We start from the raw sequence: 17408 nt of genomic DNA, 5'->3' as shown, positions 1-17408 counted from the left end.
AAAAAAAATTAGTAAGACTAAAAAACTGAATTTAAATACATGTTCATCTTATAGAACTAATTCAATCGAGAAACAACAACCACCCAGTATAATCCCACAAGTGGAATATGGCGAGGGTAGTATGTACGCAGCCTTACTCCTACCCTGGAAGGTCAAAGACACTATTTCCGATAGACCCTCGGCTAACAAAAAAAAAGGGAAATTAATACAGCTCGTTACATGTACATGACTATTTAAAGTGTTATTTTCAGTGTGTGTTTATCCTTAATATATGGCATCTACCTGACAAGTTTCTTTGCAGGCATTCTTACTATTCTAATTGGCTACATCATCTACCAAAATCCCAAAGTTAAATAAGCTGCATTGACAGTCCCTTCTAAATTCCTCAACATTGGAATGTGCACAAATGACTCCCAAATTGCGACACAATATCCACTAATGCTCCATAACCAGCTACTGCTGTGACCCCTGAAGGATGTAAAGAAATGGAAAAGAGTGACTGAGGAGCACATGGTATCTATGAAATAATATCTCCGTTCAGGTCAAAGCAACTAAGCAGGGGCTCCGATCCAACCGCTAAAACTTGATTATCATCAAATATTGCGTCCTGGATAGCAGCAGTGGTCGTGATCATGGGCGAAGCCACCTTTAGCAAAGGGTGGTCAATTGACCACCCTTCGCTGAAAAATTACGAAAAATTACACTGTGTATATAAGTAAAATATTGATATTAGGTATATAAAACTTATAATGAACACCCTTTGTCGGAATTTTTTTTTACTTCTTTAAAGTTTAAACACCCTTGAAAACATGGTGGAAAATTCCAAACAGATAAAGACTGGCCACTTCCACAAGCCAGCCAACTGTCACTTGCATCAAGAGTAATGCAACTGATATATCGAAAAAACTCCCTCGACTTCTTGTCCTTCTGTGGATCTATTATTTGGATACATTTACCAGTTCTGCAATCCCATATGCGTGCTGTCCCATCCTCTGAACCAGTTATAACCTGATTGTGAGAATTTCTCGCAACAATGCAATGCAAGTAGTCTGAATGTCCTTTCAAAACCATCCTTATTTCATTCTTCTCCACATCCCAGCAGTATGCACAAGAATCACCAGCAGCAGCAGCAAAAATGGATCCAGTCTGAGTATTAACAGCCATGCAATTATTCTCTGGAATTGGAGAAAGCGCACCCCCATGCAATTCAATCGAGAAAGTATTGTTAAAAAATGCACGAAGAACAGAACAACATATCCAAATTCGCAAATTAACTAACATAGAAGCAAAACGAATTAGTAAGACAAAAAAGTGATTTGTAATATCTTTTAATCTTGTAGAACCAAATCAAGAAAGTAGTTATAAAATTTTTATGAAGAACAGAACAACAAATCCAAATTTGCAACTTAAAAACAGAGAAGCAAAACGAATTACTAAGAAAAAAAAAGTGATTTTGAACATATTTTTAACTGTTCGTAGAACCAATTCAATCGCAAAAGTAGGGTTAAAAATGTACGAAGAATAGAGCAACCTATCGAGATTTGCAACTTAGAAAACAGAGAAGCAAAATAAATTAGTAAGACAACAAAATTGATTTTGAATACTTTTTCAGCTTGTAGAACCAATTCAATCGAGAAAGTTGTGTCTGAATTGTAACGACCTGGGACTTTCCACAGACGAACAACCATTACTTTCAACTTCTATTGCATTTTCGAAATTGTTATATCCTTGATGAAATCACTGTGAGTAGCCATAATTGTCAGAATCCCTATGCTTTGTTGAATTTTTTATATACGTAGAATATCAGTGGAAGAAATAGAAGTGGGCATAGTTAGTTTTGAGCAGTTTCGGATGGTTACTGATCGTGATTAGGTTTATTTAGGGTAGATTTAGATAAAATCTAAAAATTTAGAGTGTGATATAAATCTGAATATTTTATTAACAATGAACTAAAAAACGTTTGTATTCACGTTCACACATAGATACAGTTACTTGTTTTAAATAAAAAAAATCTGAAATATTTAGTTAACAAAAGTAAAATATTGAATTTTGTAGGATATTTTTTCCCCAAAACAGAGGTATAGTAGGATGCTTCTTACGTTTTGCTTCTTTAAAGAGAAAAAATAACTGACATTTTTAATTAACAAAAGTAGTTTGTGAGAGATTTTTTTCCAAATAATATTTTAGTTCCTATTTTTTTGGAGCTATGTCCTAAAGTGCTAGATGTCTTATTTTTATACTGTCACTTGTCAAAAAAGGGGCTTATGCCTCTCCTTTTATTAATAGATAGATTAGTATTCTACTGCAATTAATTGGAAGGAACCCAAAAAAAAAAAAAAGAGCAAGAAAACGAAGAACAAAAATCTATAAAGTATCATATTCTCTAAATAAACCCTAAACCCTAAATCATAAATTATAATTGTCAAGGACCATTGGCGATCGAACTCAAAAAGAGGGTTCGATGAAGTACTTGCCTTAGTTAATTTGCACATCACAATTGAAAAGAAAAAGTTATGAGTCATATAAGGATGAATTTCGAATTCAACTATGATAAACCTCAAGGAAATAAAATCATAAGATTTAAAATTCTTGAGGTGGTTCAAAAAGACCGAATTAAAACGGACAATATCTTAATAGCTAGGTCTGTACGGTAACAATTTCAAGTAAAAAAAATCTTCAAAGCAATCTGTTACTATATCTGCTCAAAATCTGTTGCTAATGATGCATTATTCTCTAACAAACATTCTCAAAGTCTACTTGTGCATGCATATTAGCAGAGGCAGACCTATACTTGTAGAAGAGCGCCAGAGGAGTTACCAGACTCCGTTAATTTTGATAAAAATTCTGAATATCTAAGTGTATATATATTGAAAACAATCATTTATTTTACTTGGAATCTTTAAGATTAAAAGTCCTGGAGGCACTGATTGAGCAGTTCGCTCATATGCCCCGTCACCTTTAGATCCCGGGCCCACCTCTGCATACTAGGACAAATTTGCCTATAGAACGTCCAGTCGTCCATAAACAATTTTTCCACAAAATTATTATTTTCACAAGTTTATATCACATTTCAAACTTGTCGTTTTGGAGCACTAGTTATTGAATATTAAGTTTAAGAACAAAAATCTCCGTCCAAACGCAACTTTAGTGTTGAAATATTCAACCTATACTACTATTGCATGATTATATTTTATTTGTGTCCTTGTAAACTATTAAAAACATCCGTCCAAATGTAACTTTAGAGTTGAAATATTCTACAAATATACACTACTCTTCTCCACCACCAATGCTTGATTACATTTATTTGGGTCCTTGTAAACTACTATATGGCACATCTTGCTCTACTACTAAAATAGATTAAAATCTTAGCTGTATTTCTTTTTTTCCAATTACGCACTAATATTTTAAAGTTCAAAAAATACTATAACAATTTGTTACATGTAAATATGCTTCATATATGTTTTCAAACCAAATATATTTTACATTATTTGAACATGATTTATTTTTATTCTTATTCAGGTACATGATAGATAGTATTTATTTTTGTTGCCAAAAAGCTAAAATTAAATAAGGAAAGTAAGCGTAATATTTCACCGAAAAAGTTAGTCTAACAAAGTCAAACTTGGAGAAAACGCTAGTTTGATACAAATGACTAAAAGGAATTTCGAACTTGTGACTTACTTTAGTGAGATCATATAAATACATCATGTCACATGTCACAAATAGAGTTTTGATCACTCCCACCATTCACTTTTACTTCTCCATTATACTAGAAATATGTTTTCACTTTTACATGTCTACTATACTAAATCAAGAGAAAGATAATCTTTTTTTTTTTATTTTTTATTTTACCCTTATCATTAACTACTCATTTCCCAAGACTTTCGGAAATGCTATTATTATTACGGGTAAATTTTAAAATACATATTTTATTTATAATTTCTTAAAGGATGTGAAAAGTTCAAAATGGTCAATTAAAAGTGCACGGAGTAGGGTTGTGCACGGATCGGATCGAATCGGATTTAGCATATTTCGGATTCGGATTTCGGATTTCGAATTCTAGAAAATGCAATCCGAACCGATCCGAATTATATCGGATCGGGTCGAATTTTAAAGTTTGGATCGGATCGGATTTCGGATCGGATTATTATGCCTCAAAGTTGCAAACTAATATGTATATTTCTTTATAAAAGAGGCAATACATTAAGAAAAATTCATGTTTATGCACTTATGAGAGTACTATGGTGCCAATATAGCTAAATCAGCAATTGTAAAGGTAATAGCTTGGAGGAAGATGTACAGGAGTACTGAGTATCCGAAATTAAAGTGTAGTACTTATACATGCCCTAATAATTTCGAATTTCGGATCGGATCGGATTAAAATATACCAATCTGAATCCGATCCGAAATTCGAAATTTTAATAAACACAATCCGAAATTCGATCCAATCCGAAATTAAATGGATCGGTTCGATTTCGGATATTCGATCCGAATGAACACGGAGGGTATATTTAACTTGCTATAAATCACTGTAAAAGAGCCACTTCGCAAATATTTTTGCCATTTTATCAACTCCTGCGCTCCAAAGTCAAGCACGGATAAGGAAATAACCTCTCATTTCTTCCCATCGTCAACATAAACTATTTGGGTTAAATCATAAATGGTGATATTTAACACTACTTGTCACACCTCTTTTTTTCCGAGGGATAGGGAGTTTTTTCAATTAAAGTAACGTTAATTGAAATGGGATTATTTATTAGATTTAGAGTCGCCACTTGGAATAATTTATGGTGTCCCAAGTCACCGGTTTAATTTAAATCCCAAATCGAGAAAATTTGACTCCGTTTAAAAGTATGCAAAAACAGAAGACCGGATAAGGAATTTTGTTAACCCGGGAGAAGGTGTTAGGCACTCTCGAATCCCGTAATTTTAGCACGGTCGCTCAATTGTTAATAATTGGCCTAATTATCTGACTTAATACGTATTTGAACATATTGTGCATTTTTACTTTTTAACCGCTTTTAATATCTATGAAATTTGTTTGAACAAGTCGCGATGGCGCGCACTCATTGTTTTATACACATCGCGAATCGTGTCACGTGAACTGCACCCACGACTCACAACATGTTTTTTTGTTATTATTATTCGAAGTTATGGTTGGGCCACATGAAATGCACACCCGAATTTAGATTTATGTATCGCAACTATGCCACGGGAACTGTACCCGTAGTCACGAGGATTTATTTATTAATCGCGCCTAAAGCAAGCTACGATGTTCATATTTTGTTTATCCCCCCATGTTTGAGATTATTGTGAGGCCATGAGTTATGAAAGCCAATTGTGGATGAAGTGTGAAATTTAATTAAAGAGAATTAGCATGATCACTGATATATCTAAGTTGTTGGAAGCATTTGACAAATAAAGAAAACAAAAGAAGACTAAATAAAAAAACCGGTCCAATTCATGCTCATGTTTTGTTTTTATTTTTATTAGGCCGAGCCTGATATCTAAAGCATGCAAACAGTCCAATCACTAATGAGCTCGGCCTTTCCACCACTCCCCACGACCCAATAACCATTCGTACTTAGATGCTTGATTTCAAATTGCTACATGTGCATTTTAGGAATAAGAGCATTTCAACAGTCAAACGTCAACTAAATGATTCTAAAGAGAACCAACAAGCCAGGTGGAGTAACAAATTCACATACTTATACTTAAGGGAAACAGGTGGAGATTTCAGAAGATTTGGACTATGGAAAACGGCTAGATGCAGCAACGTACACTTGATACCTTTACAAATATGCGCAATGAACACAGAATCGCATGCAAGTTGTAGAAAAATCAGTCGAACTGTATTAACCATAGATCTTATACTTTTGCGTCAACACCAAACATCTAACAAGAAATCTATTTCTAAACTCAAAATGGGCGAGAATCTGATCTATCCTTCAACAACCTTAGCGACAGAATCTCAAAGACTAGAGCCTTAACAAGTCATTGCCATTAAAATGACGAGGGCAGCTTCAAACACTAAATCACCTTAACCTAGAATAGGAAGTTTGATTAAATAGGTTCCATATTCATGTATAAAGATCCCAAACAATCAGACACATTTGTTTGGACTTAATTTAGGTAGACAAAGCCCATCTTCATGAAACAGAAACTATAAACCTGTTGTCTCGAATCCCGACATAGGATCCATACACAAAATATAACCTATCGAGTATTTTTCACAAAAATGTAGACCAAAACATACGACCAACAGAGAGTCAAGTGCAGTCATATGAAGTTAAAAGAAACAGCCTCCAAACACTCCGTAAAGATCACAAACAATGACATCAATAATTCATGCCTAAAATGACTATGAAGATCAACCAAACTGATTTAAGCACAATGAGACATACCTCGAAATGTTAGAACGACTAAACTGATTAAATAAACACACAAAGAACATCTAGTGAGAATCTAAAAACTTAACCCTAACGAGTTGTACTCTGACCAGGCTTCGAAAAACTTCGAGATCACCGAGTTTCTCGGTAATCGAGGGGTCAAGAGCCTAATCAGGTCCCCAACTTAAAGCCAACAAAAACATGCCGAAACATTTATGAAAATTGCTAGCAAGCCGGTCACTTATTCATGATTCCTCTAATAACTATATGGTCATGCCGAATTCAAATCGAACATGTCAAAACATGAGCGTTCAGCTCCGAGGTAATATATTGAAATACAGAAACAAAGTCATGTAGGGTACAGAAACGCACTCGGATCCAACCATAGTTAATCCCTGCACTCAAAATTCAAGCACTCCTCAAATCTGTTAGACCTATGGCTCTGACCATACTGAGATTAACACCACAAGCAAGATAAGGGAAGGAATCAGAAAATGAACCTGAAATTGAGCCTTCGATTAAACTTCGGTTGTGAATATACAATGAGAAATCTGGCAACAAACTGAAATCGAACTGAAAAAGCAACAACGGCCGAAAATCGACACCTCGAACAGCAACGAACTCAATGACTTCTCAATGGAACTCCATTTTTCAACAAAAATCTAGATTGAAAAGAAGAGACGGAATATATATATATATATATATATATATATATATATATATATATATATATATATATATATATATATATATATATATTCGAATTTTTTAAAAAGTAATCGAAATAAAATAGAACGAAAGAACACTGACATATTTCTCTTTTTTTTTGTACTTTTCTTGTTCTTTAGCTAAACTAAAAAATCAAAATTGAAGATGAACAATTGAGAAGAAGAAGAACGCTTTCTAGAACCCTTGCTTTCCTCTCAAAAATGTTTTTCTCCAAAAAATCCTCCTTCAAAATTCTGAAAATTCCTAATATATAGCAACTCTAGAATCTTCTTCTCCTCCTTTCCTAGAAAACCGATCAAAACCCCTTCGGAGGCCAACACGTGATGAATGTAAGGATAGGATTAAACAAAATCGATCCGATGCCTCTCACTCATCCAACACACACCTTCTAGAGATTTCAGTCGCATGATTTTGTTCACAAACGCGCGAGTGAGATAAGGTGGGGTTAGAATGAGAATATTCTCTATCAGAGGTCGTTATGCGACGTGGAGAGGGAGATGAGGTGGAGGGGACCACGTGGGGGAGTGGGCTTGATTTTTCCGGCGGGTTTGGGTGTAGAAGCAGCGGCAGAGAAGGTAAGAGATGAGGGGTGGTGCGGCTCTAGGGTTCTTTGGAATTAGGGTTAATGGTTAGAATGTTGGGTTTATTTGGATATGGGGAAATGATTTTGTCCATAGGATCAGTGAGGATGGATGGTTGGAGATTAAAAGGGGGATTAGGGCGGATCTCAGGTGGATCCGATGGGTTAAAGGGGGAAAGGGAATGGGCTGGCCCAATATGGGGAATTTGAAGGAGCTCTTGGGCCACTGAAATGGTTGTGGCCCAACAGAACCAAACCAAGCTTTTCTTTCTTTTTCTCTTTTTCTTGATTTTAAATCCTAATAAAATTTATTAAAAACCTATATTAAGGCCTAAGCCAAATCTAATTTGTATAATTAAACTTAATTGTTTATTTCTACCATTTAAATGATTAATTAACTTAAAACAAATGAAATGAAATTACTAATTTGGAACTAAAAGCTAAAATATAATACCATTTAAATGATTAATAAACTTAAAACTAATGAAATGAAATTACTAATTTGGAACTAAAAGCTAAAATGTAAAAATGACCCATATTTTTCTTTTTGTGATTTTTTGGTTAATGATGCAATTAACTCATGTAATTAAATTCTAAATGCAATTAAACCTAAGATGCTATGCAACAAATTTTTAGACATTTTTGGTATTTTTTTCATAATTTTAAATATTAAATATGCAACTGAATGCAACCAACAATTAACTAAAAATTCTACGAAAATTAAAAATTAGAAAAATCTATTTTTTGTGAATTTTGTAGGAGTATTTTTAGTCGGGCAAAAACCACGTGCTCACAACTGCCCCTCTTTGCTCGGAAACACGAGGAGTTTTCGGGCAAAGATAAAGTGAGCAAGTACGAGCAACTTTTACCTGTTTCGAACTCCATGGGAAGCGTTTTGAAAACGTTTGACCGAACCTTGCTTCAAAGGTTGCCTAAATATCCTTAGCTATAAAGGAATCAGGCCACGTGTAGTTCAGAGGTAGGAAAAATGGAGAAAGATACCGAGGTGGGGAGTCAAGTGAAGTGCCGTCGAGGTTCCGGTATGCGGTTCCTGTCATTACATCTAAAATGAGAAATCAAATAAAGATTACTAGAAAACTACAAAATCCTATCTAATCTTCTATCTTGAATCTTCTTCGATCTTGTTATGCATCTTGAATTGTTGAGTTGCATTCTCAAGGCGAGTTTCTACTGCTTCGAGCTTGAATTGAAGTTTGAAAGTTTACCTTCTACTTCAGGCGGGCTCCTGATGTTAGGATTTGAAATGAACTTGAACTTGAAGTTGAACTTAAAGTAAACTTGAGCTTGAAATCAATTTCTGAAGTAAATATCCCACTTCTCCAGGTGGGTGCCTGATGTTCTTATCCGAACTTAAATTCAGCTTTGAAAGAAATACCCTCATTCTCTAGGTGGGCGCCTGCTACTGACTTGAAATTTGAAATAACTCTGAAAAGAATTCCCTCGTTTTCCAGGTGGGCGCCTACTACTAGCTTGAAACTTGAAATGAATTCCCTCATTCTCCAGGTGGGCGCCTGCTACTAACTTGAAGCTTGAAATGAATTCCCTCATTCACCAGGTGGGCGCCTGCTACTAACTTGAAACTTGAAATGAATTCCCTCATTCACCAGGTGGGCGCCTGCTACTAACTTGAATTTGAAATAAATTCCCTTCTACAGGCGAGTGCCTGTTACTAATTTAAAACTTGAAATGGATTCCCTCGTTCTCCAGGTGGGCGCCTGTGACTGACTTAAAACTTGAAATGAAATCCCTCGTTCTCCAGGTGGGCACCTGTTACTGGCTTGAACTTGAAATAAATTCCCTCGTTCTCCAGGTGGGCGCCTACCACTAACTTGAACTCGAAATAAATTCCCTCATTCTCCAGGTGTGCGCCTGCTAATGACTTGAACTTAAAATGAATTCCCTCATTCTCTAGGTGGGCGCTTGCTAATGACTTGAACTTGAAATAAATTCCCTCATTCTCAAGGTGGGCACCTACCAGTGACTTAAACTTGACATAAATTCCCTCATTCTCCAGGTGGGCGCCTGCTAATGACTTGAACTTGAAATGAAATTCCTCATTCTCCAGGTGGGCGCCTGCCAATGACTTGAACTCGAAATAAATTCCCTCATTCTCCAGGTGGGCGCCTGCTAATGACTTGAACTTGACATAAATTCCATCATTCTCCTGGTGGGCGCCTGCTAATGACTTGAACTTAAAATGAATTCCCTCATTCTCCAGGTGGGCGCCTGCTAATGACTTGAACTTGAAATGAATTCCCTCATTCTCCAGGTTGGCGCTTGCCAATGACTTGAACTTGGAACCTGCCAATGGCTTGAACTTGAAATAAATTCCCTCATTCTCCAGGTGGGCGCCTGGAAATGACCTGAACTTGAAATAAATTCCCTCGTTCTCTAGGTGGGCGCCTACCAATGACCTGAACTTGAAATAAATCCCCTCACGCCTCCTAATGACTTGAACTTGAAATGAATTCCCCCTGCCAATGACTTGAACTTGAAATAAATTCCCTCATTCTCCAGGTGGGCGCCTGCCATTGACCTGAACTTGAAATAAATTCCCTCATTCTCCAGGTGGGCATCTGCGAATGACTTAAACTTGAAATAAATTCCCTCATTCTCCAGGTGGGTGCCTGCCAATGACTTGAACTTGAAATAAATTCTCTCATTCTCCAGGTGGATGCCTGCCAATGACTTGAACTTGAAATAAATTCCCTCATTCTCCAGGTGGGCGTCTGCCAATGACTTGAACTTTAAATAAATTCCCTCATTTTTCAGGTGGGTGCCGGCCAATGACTTGAATTTGAAATAAATTTCCTCATTCTCCAGGTGGGCGCCTGCCAATGACTTGAACTTGAAATTAATTCCCTCATTTTCCAGGTGGGCGCCTGCCAATGACTTGAACTTGAAATTAATTCCCTCATTCTCCAGGTGGGCGCCTGCCAATGACTTGAACTTGAAATTAATTCCCTCATCTCCAGGTGGGCGCCTGCTAATGACTTGAACTTGAAATTAATTCCCTCATTCTCTAGGTGGGCGCCTGCCATCACAATAACATAGACAAAACAGAAAAAAAATTCTTCCCTAGTTTGTTCCAGGAACATTCATGAGTGTTAGTTGAATCCCATAATCCAGGAGGGTCCTGAAAAATTAAAAACTAGATCCCATTATCCAGGCGGGTCCTAAAGACTAAAATTAAATTTCATCTTAAGAGTGAAAACTTAAAAGCTAAATCCTATTTCCTAAAGGTAAAACTTAAAACTAAATCTCACTATCTAGGAGGGCCCTAAAAACTTAAACTAAATCTCATTATCCAGGAGGGTCCTGAAAACTTAAAACTGGACTTCCCTGTAACATGCTTTCCTCATAGAGGATTCTTGCAAACAAAATTTCTTGCCCCTATTTCAAACAAAGAAAATCCCGTCAGTTTGAAAATGGTGGTTAGTTTGTGGCATCCTTGCTGAATGTGTCTGCTTCTTCTAATGTCATGCTGTATTTGATTAGCTGCTACGGGCAAACAAAGAATTGTTTGACCTTCTGATCGAATCTTGACCACAAAAACCTTTGAGTCCGAATCCCTTACACTCAACTTGTTGTATGACATTTTTTTTTGACAATTGTTGGACCCTTGCATTTCCTCAAAATTCACGAATCACTTGACCACCTGAACTTCAATTACCACCACATTGCTCATTCTGAATCATGTCACTTGTGATATGCTTGCCCGAATTTCGCTTGGTGCAATTAAAAAAATTGGTAATGGGCTTTGAAGTCCTTTCTTGCTTGTTTAACAAAGACTAACTTGACAGAGACTTAGAAAAATAAACCTAAAAGAAACAAAGCGAAGTGACTTCGAGAATTCAGAATAAAGAGGAAAATTTTGAACGAAGATGACTATTTGAAGAAGAATGGAAAAGAGACTTATCTGAGTGAAACAACTGGCTCCAATGATCATGACATGAATTTCGGATTGATCAGCCTAATCCATCCAACTAATCACATTTCAGTTCATGCCATGTCTTCATACTTTATAAACCGGAATTTTCATAATCCAATTTCTCTATGAAGTCACGAACCTCATTCAGCTTGTAGTGCCCCAAAGGGTTTTTACCAACAAACATCTCTCATTTGTTCATCTCTTAGCTCACCGTCGCCTTACGTTGCCCACGAGGGTTTTAACCAATAAGACTCTCTCATTTTAAGTTTTCTCTCAACTCTCCATCGCCTTACAGTGCCCGTGAGGGTTTTTACCTATAAGACTCTCTCAATTTATTCATCTTTCCTTGTGCCCATGAACAGAGTGTTACCCATGATGTGAATCATACCTCTATCTTGCTTGACTTGGCATCCTCAAAGTTGATCGGAAGGTCTTTCTTTGGACCATATGTAAGCTTTTGGACTGAGTTAGAAACAAAGGGCAGCATGCAGGCTCAAAACAACTTAAGATGAAGGGTTCAAAATTGCAACTTTTGGAATCAGATCTTTTGCAACACCAAAACTTCTGCCCCAGTCTCTTTGAATCTGGGGAATTTTGGATTTTTATTTTGATGGGACCAAACCTCGGAGTAAGGCTACCTACATATCTTTAAAAGGAATCAGGTCGAACGTAGTTAAAAAAAACAAAATTTGTTTTGTTTTTGTTACTTTTTTCTTTTGCTTTTCTTTTTCTTTTTCTTCTTTCTTTTCTCTTATCTTTCTTTTGCTTTTTTCTTCTTTTTCTTTTTTTCTTTTCTTTTCTCTCTTTTTTTTCTTCTTTTCTTTCCTTTTCTTTTCTATTTCTAACTCTACTTCGATTCCAAAAGAGGGGTATGAAAGAAAATAAATAAGGCTCAAAAGGGGTAACAAAGGATAAAAGTGTTTGGGTAGCAGAATAAAATGCCTTCATCATTCCAATCTTTGAAATATGCCAAATACAAATAACGCAATTGAATACAAACAAAGAAATCATACATAATATCTCTTGACTGCATCAGAATTGATAGCCATATCTACACATTTGCCTTCTATATTTGTTAAATACTAAGCACCATTTGGCAACACTCTTGTCACAATGAATGGCCCCTGCCAATTTGGGATGAACTTGCCTTTAGCTTCAGCCTGATGTGGAAGGATGTGTCTAATACCAGCTGGCCCACTTTGAATTTCCGGGGACGCACCTTCTTGTTGTATGCTCTTGCCATTCTCTTCTGATATAATTGACCATGACATACTGCTGCCAATCTTTTCTCATCAATCAAACTCAAAATCTCTAGCCGGGTTTTGACCCACTCATCATCATCAGTTTCAGCTTCAGCAACGATCCGAAGGGATAGAGTCTCAACATCCATAGGTATAAGTGCCTCAGTTCCATATACCAGCAAATAAGAAGTTGCACCTACTAAAGTACGGAGAGTAGTGCGGTGACCTAGTAAAGCAAAAGGCAACTTTTCATGCCATTGCCTAGAACCTTACACCATCTTACGTAGTATCTTCTTTATGTTATAGTTAGCCGCCTCAACAGCTCCGTTTGTCTTGGGACGATACGGGGTGGAGTTTCGATGCATGATCTTAAACTGTTGGTATACCTCTTTCATCAAATGACTGTTGAGATTAGCAGCATTGTCTGTGATGATCACCTTAGGAATTCTGAATCGGCAAATGATATTTGAATGAACAAAATCTACCACTACCTTCTTTGTCACCGACTTGAATGTTACGGCTTCGACACACTTGGTAAAGTAATCAATGGCCACCAGAATAAACCTATGTCCATTTGATGCTGCCGGCTCAATTGGTCCGATGATATCCATCCCCCAAGCAACAAAGGGCCAAGACGCTGACTTTGTGTGCAACTCAGATGGCAGAGAATGAATCAAATCACCGTGCACCTGGCATTGATCACACTTTCAAACAAAGCTGATGCAATCTCGTTCCATGGTGAGCCAATAATAACCTGCTCAAAGAATCATCTTTGCAAAGACATACCCGCTCATATGTGGCCCGCAAACTCCGAAATGAACTTCGGCCATGATAGTCGAAGCTTGTTTAGCATCTATGCACCTCAGTAGTCCAAGATCTGGAGTCCTCTTGTACAAGATTCCCCCGCTCAAGAAAAATCCACTAGCCAGACGTCGAATGGTTCTCTTTTGATCACCTGTGGCATGCACCGGATATACCCCCGACTTGTTGTATTCCTTGATATCATGGAACCAAGGTTCACCATCAAGTTCCTCTTCAACCATATTACAATAGGCATGCTGATCACGAACTTGAATATGCAGAGGGTCGACGTAAGTCTAATCTGGATGGTGTAATATTGATGCTGGAGTAGCCAAGGCATCGACAACCTCATTATAAATCCTGGGAATACCCCTAAATTCTACTGACCTGAATCATTGAGAAAGATCATGCAGACATTGTCAATACGGTATGAGCTTCAAATCCCGAGTCTTCCATTCTCCCTGAATCTGGTGAACCAACAAATCTAAATCTCCCAAAACCAGTATTTCATGAACTCCCATGTCTACAGCTAGCCTCAAACCCAGAATGTATGCTTTATACTCAGCCATGTTGTTGGTGCAATAGAATCGAAGTTGAGCTGTTACGGGTAGTGATGCCCTGTTTCAGAAATGAGCACAGCTCCTATTCCGACACCTTTCATGTTAGCAGATCCATCAAAGAATTGTTTCCAACCTGGCTTTTCATTATAACCAACCTCGTGAACACACATCACTTCTTCATCAGGAAAATAAGTCTTCAGTGGCTCATATTCTTCATCCACTGGATTCTCGGCCAAACGATGGCCAAGGCTTGGGCTTTCATCGCGGTCCGAGTTACATAGATAATGTCAAACTCTGTGCAAAAAATCTACCACTTCGCAAGTCTTCCTGTGGGCATAGGCTTCTGAAAGATATACTTTAGAGGATCCATATGAGAAATAAGGTAAGTAGTGTAGGACGACATATAATGCTTCAACTTTGTGCCACCCAAGTCAGGGCATAACATGTACTTTCAAGAAGAGTATACTGAACCTCATAAGGAGTGAACTTCTTACTGAGATGATAGATGGCTTGCTCCTTCTTTCCCGTGATATCATGTTGACCGAACACACAACCAAAAGAATTATCCAGGACGGTCAAATAGAGAATTAAAGGTCTCCCAGGCTCCGGCGGGACTAGCACAGGTGGTTTGATAGGTACCTCTTGATTTTATCAAATGCTTTTTGACACTCGTCAGTCCACTTAACCGCATCATTCTTTTTCAGCAACTTAAAGATGGGCTCACAAGTTGTCATGAGTTGAGCAATAAACCTGTTGATGTAGTTTAAACGTCCGAGCAGGCTCATCACCTCGGTTTTATTCTTTGGCGGTGGTAGTTCTTGGATGGCTTTGATCTTCAACGGATCCAACTCAATACCGCATCGATTGACTATGAACCCCAACAGTTTCTCGGACAGAACACCAAATGCACATTTTGCCGAATTAAGCTTGACATTGTACCTGCGGAGCCTTTGGAAAAACTTTCTCAAGTCCCCAACATAGTCGGACTGCTTCTTTGACTTTATGATTACATCATCCACATAAACCTCAATCTCCTTGTGTATCATGTCATGAAATATGGTACTTATTGCCCTCATATAAGTTGCCCCGGCATTCTTCAAACCAAATGTCATTACCCGGTAACAATATGTCCCCTATGGTGTGATGAACGCTATCTTTTCTGCATCTTCCTCATCCATCAGGATCTGGTAATAGCTTGCGTAATAATCCACAAAAGAACCGATCTCATGCTTGACACAATTATCTATCAGAATGTGAATGTTCGGCAATGGAAAGTTATCTTTGGGCTCGCCTTGTTGAGATCACGATAATCAACGCATACCCTGGTCTTACCATCCTTCTTTGGTGCCGGCACAACATTAGCTAATCAAGTGTGATATTGAGTGACCCGAATGACTTTTTCCCCAAGTTGCTTTGTGATTTCTTCTTTAATCTTCACACTCATGTCAGTCTTGAACTTTCTTTAACTTTTGCTTGACATGAGGGAATGCAGGATCAGTTGGCAATGTGTGAACTACCAAATCAGTACTTAAGCCCGGCATGTACGCATACGACCATGCAAATACATCTTTGTATTCAAACAGTGCTTTGATTATTTCTTCTTTGGTTTGCGGTTCCAGATGCACACTTATCTTGGTTTCCATGACATTATCCTGATCACCCAAATTGATTGCTTTAGTTTCATTCAAATTAGGCTTGGGTTTTTCTTTAATGTGGTTTAGTTCTTTACTGATTTCCTCAAATGATGCTTCTTCATCATAATCTTTTTCATCATCGCACTCTACTTCTTGGATTATTATTTCAGAATTAGATCGGCTTCTAAGACTTGGCTGAAAATTTCTCATGTATGTCATGTCATTGAAACCAGCATAAAATGAACTATACAAAGAAAAATGAAAATGAAACGCTATCAGGAATAATGGAAAACGGGAAATTGTATTTCATTGAAAATAAAAGGATAGAAGGGTTTGTGCATCAAAACAAGCAAAAAATAAAAATCTGGATTACAACCCTGGAATAACCCAGATAACAGAAGGGAAAACAAAGCAAACTACCAAAACTCCTTCCGGGTGGGGAGAGGAGTAGCTTTCCAATTTCTAAGCTTCACATTCGGCCCACTGAGCTGCACATCTGCGTTACTGGAACCTTCCCCAATTTCCACCATGTTAACCTCATCAAACAGACTCTGGAACCTTTTGATCAGCTCTTCGTCAAAGTTGACCCAGGTTTCGGGACTGATGATATTGAACGTTTTGCTGCCCCTAGCTTGACAAAAGACTTGGAGATGTGTGGAACGGGCTTAGGGAGTGACCATACTTTCCGTTTCAAACTTTTATCCCTTTTCATGTCCTTCTCTATGGGCGTGAATCCCAAACCAAATGTACTGAAACTTTCACGTGGACATACTGGATGCACAATACCCTGTAGAGATGATCCCAGGCCTTTACCCGGCACAAAACCATTCTTCAACATTTCAGTTGCTACCATGACAGACGCGGAGGGTAGTTTTGGACCTGGAATGCATTATCCCTTGAATCTTCTCAACAGACACCGTTTCAAAAGTTTGGTAGACCCAAGGCTCTTTATCTTCTTCAACTTCAATAAACGAAACAATTGTGTCGTTGTAAGCAGATAAGTTCTCATCACCGTGCACAACTATTTCCTACCTGTCCCATTCGAACTTTACCATTTGATGTAGAGAAGACGGAACTGCCTTAGCAGCATGTATCCAGGGCCCTCCCAACAACAGATTGTAGGAGACAGCCATATCTAACACTTGAAATTCCATAGTGAACTCAACTGGCCCTATTGACAATTCGAGCATTATATAACCAACAAAATCTTTCCCTCCTCCATCGAAGCCTCGAACACATACATTGTTCATGTGGATTCTTTCTGTGCCGATCTTCAACTTTTGCAGAGTGGATATGGGGCATATATTTGCACTAGAGCCGTTATCAACCAGCACCCTTGAGACAACAGAATCCTCGCACTTCACTGTGAGATAAAGAGCTCGGTTGTGTTCTGTACCCTCCATAGGAAGTTCATCATCTAAGAAAGTGATCCTGTTTACTTCGATGATCTTGTTAGCAATCTTTTCCAAATAATTCACCGTGATCTTATCAGGAACATGTGCCTCATTCAAAACCTTCATCA

At 37.7% G+C, this 17408-nt stretch overlaps 1 pseudogene; it reads right to left on the bottom strand.

Moving 5' to 3' along the window:
- LOC109232501 lies at positions 386–14261 on the bottom strand (annotated as a pseudogene).

The sequence above is a fragment of the Nicotiana attenuata genome, chromosome 9, assembly GCF_001879085.1.
Source record: "Nicotiana attenuata strain UT chromosome 9, NIATTr2, whole genome shotgun sequence".
In the NCBI taxonomy this organism is placed as follows: Eukaryota; Viridiplantae; Streptophyta; class Magnoliopsida; order Solanales; family Solanaceae; genus Nicotiana; species Nicotiana attenuata.
This window is presented reverse-complemented; position numbering and strand designations above follow the sequence as displayed.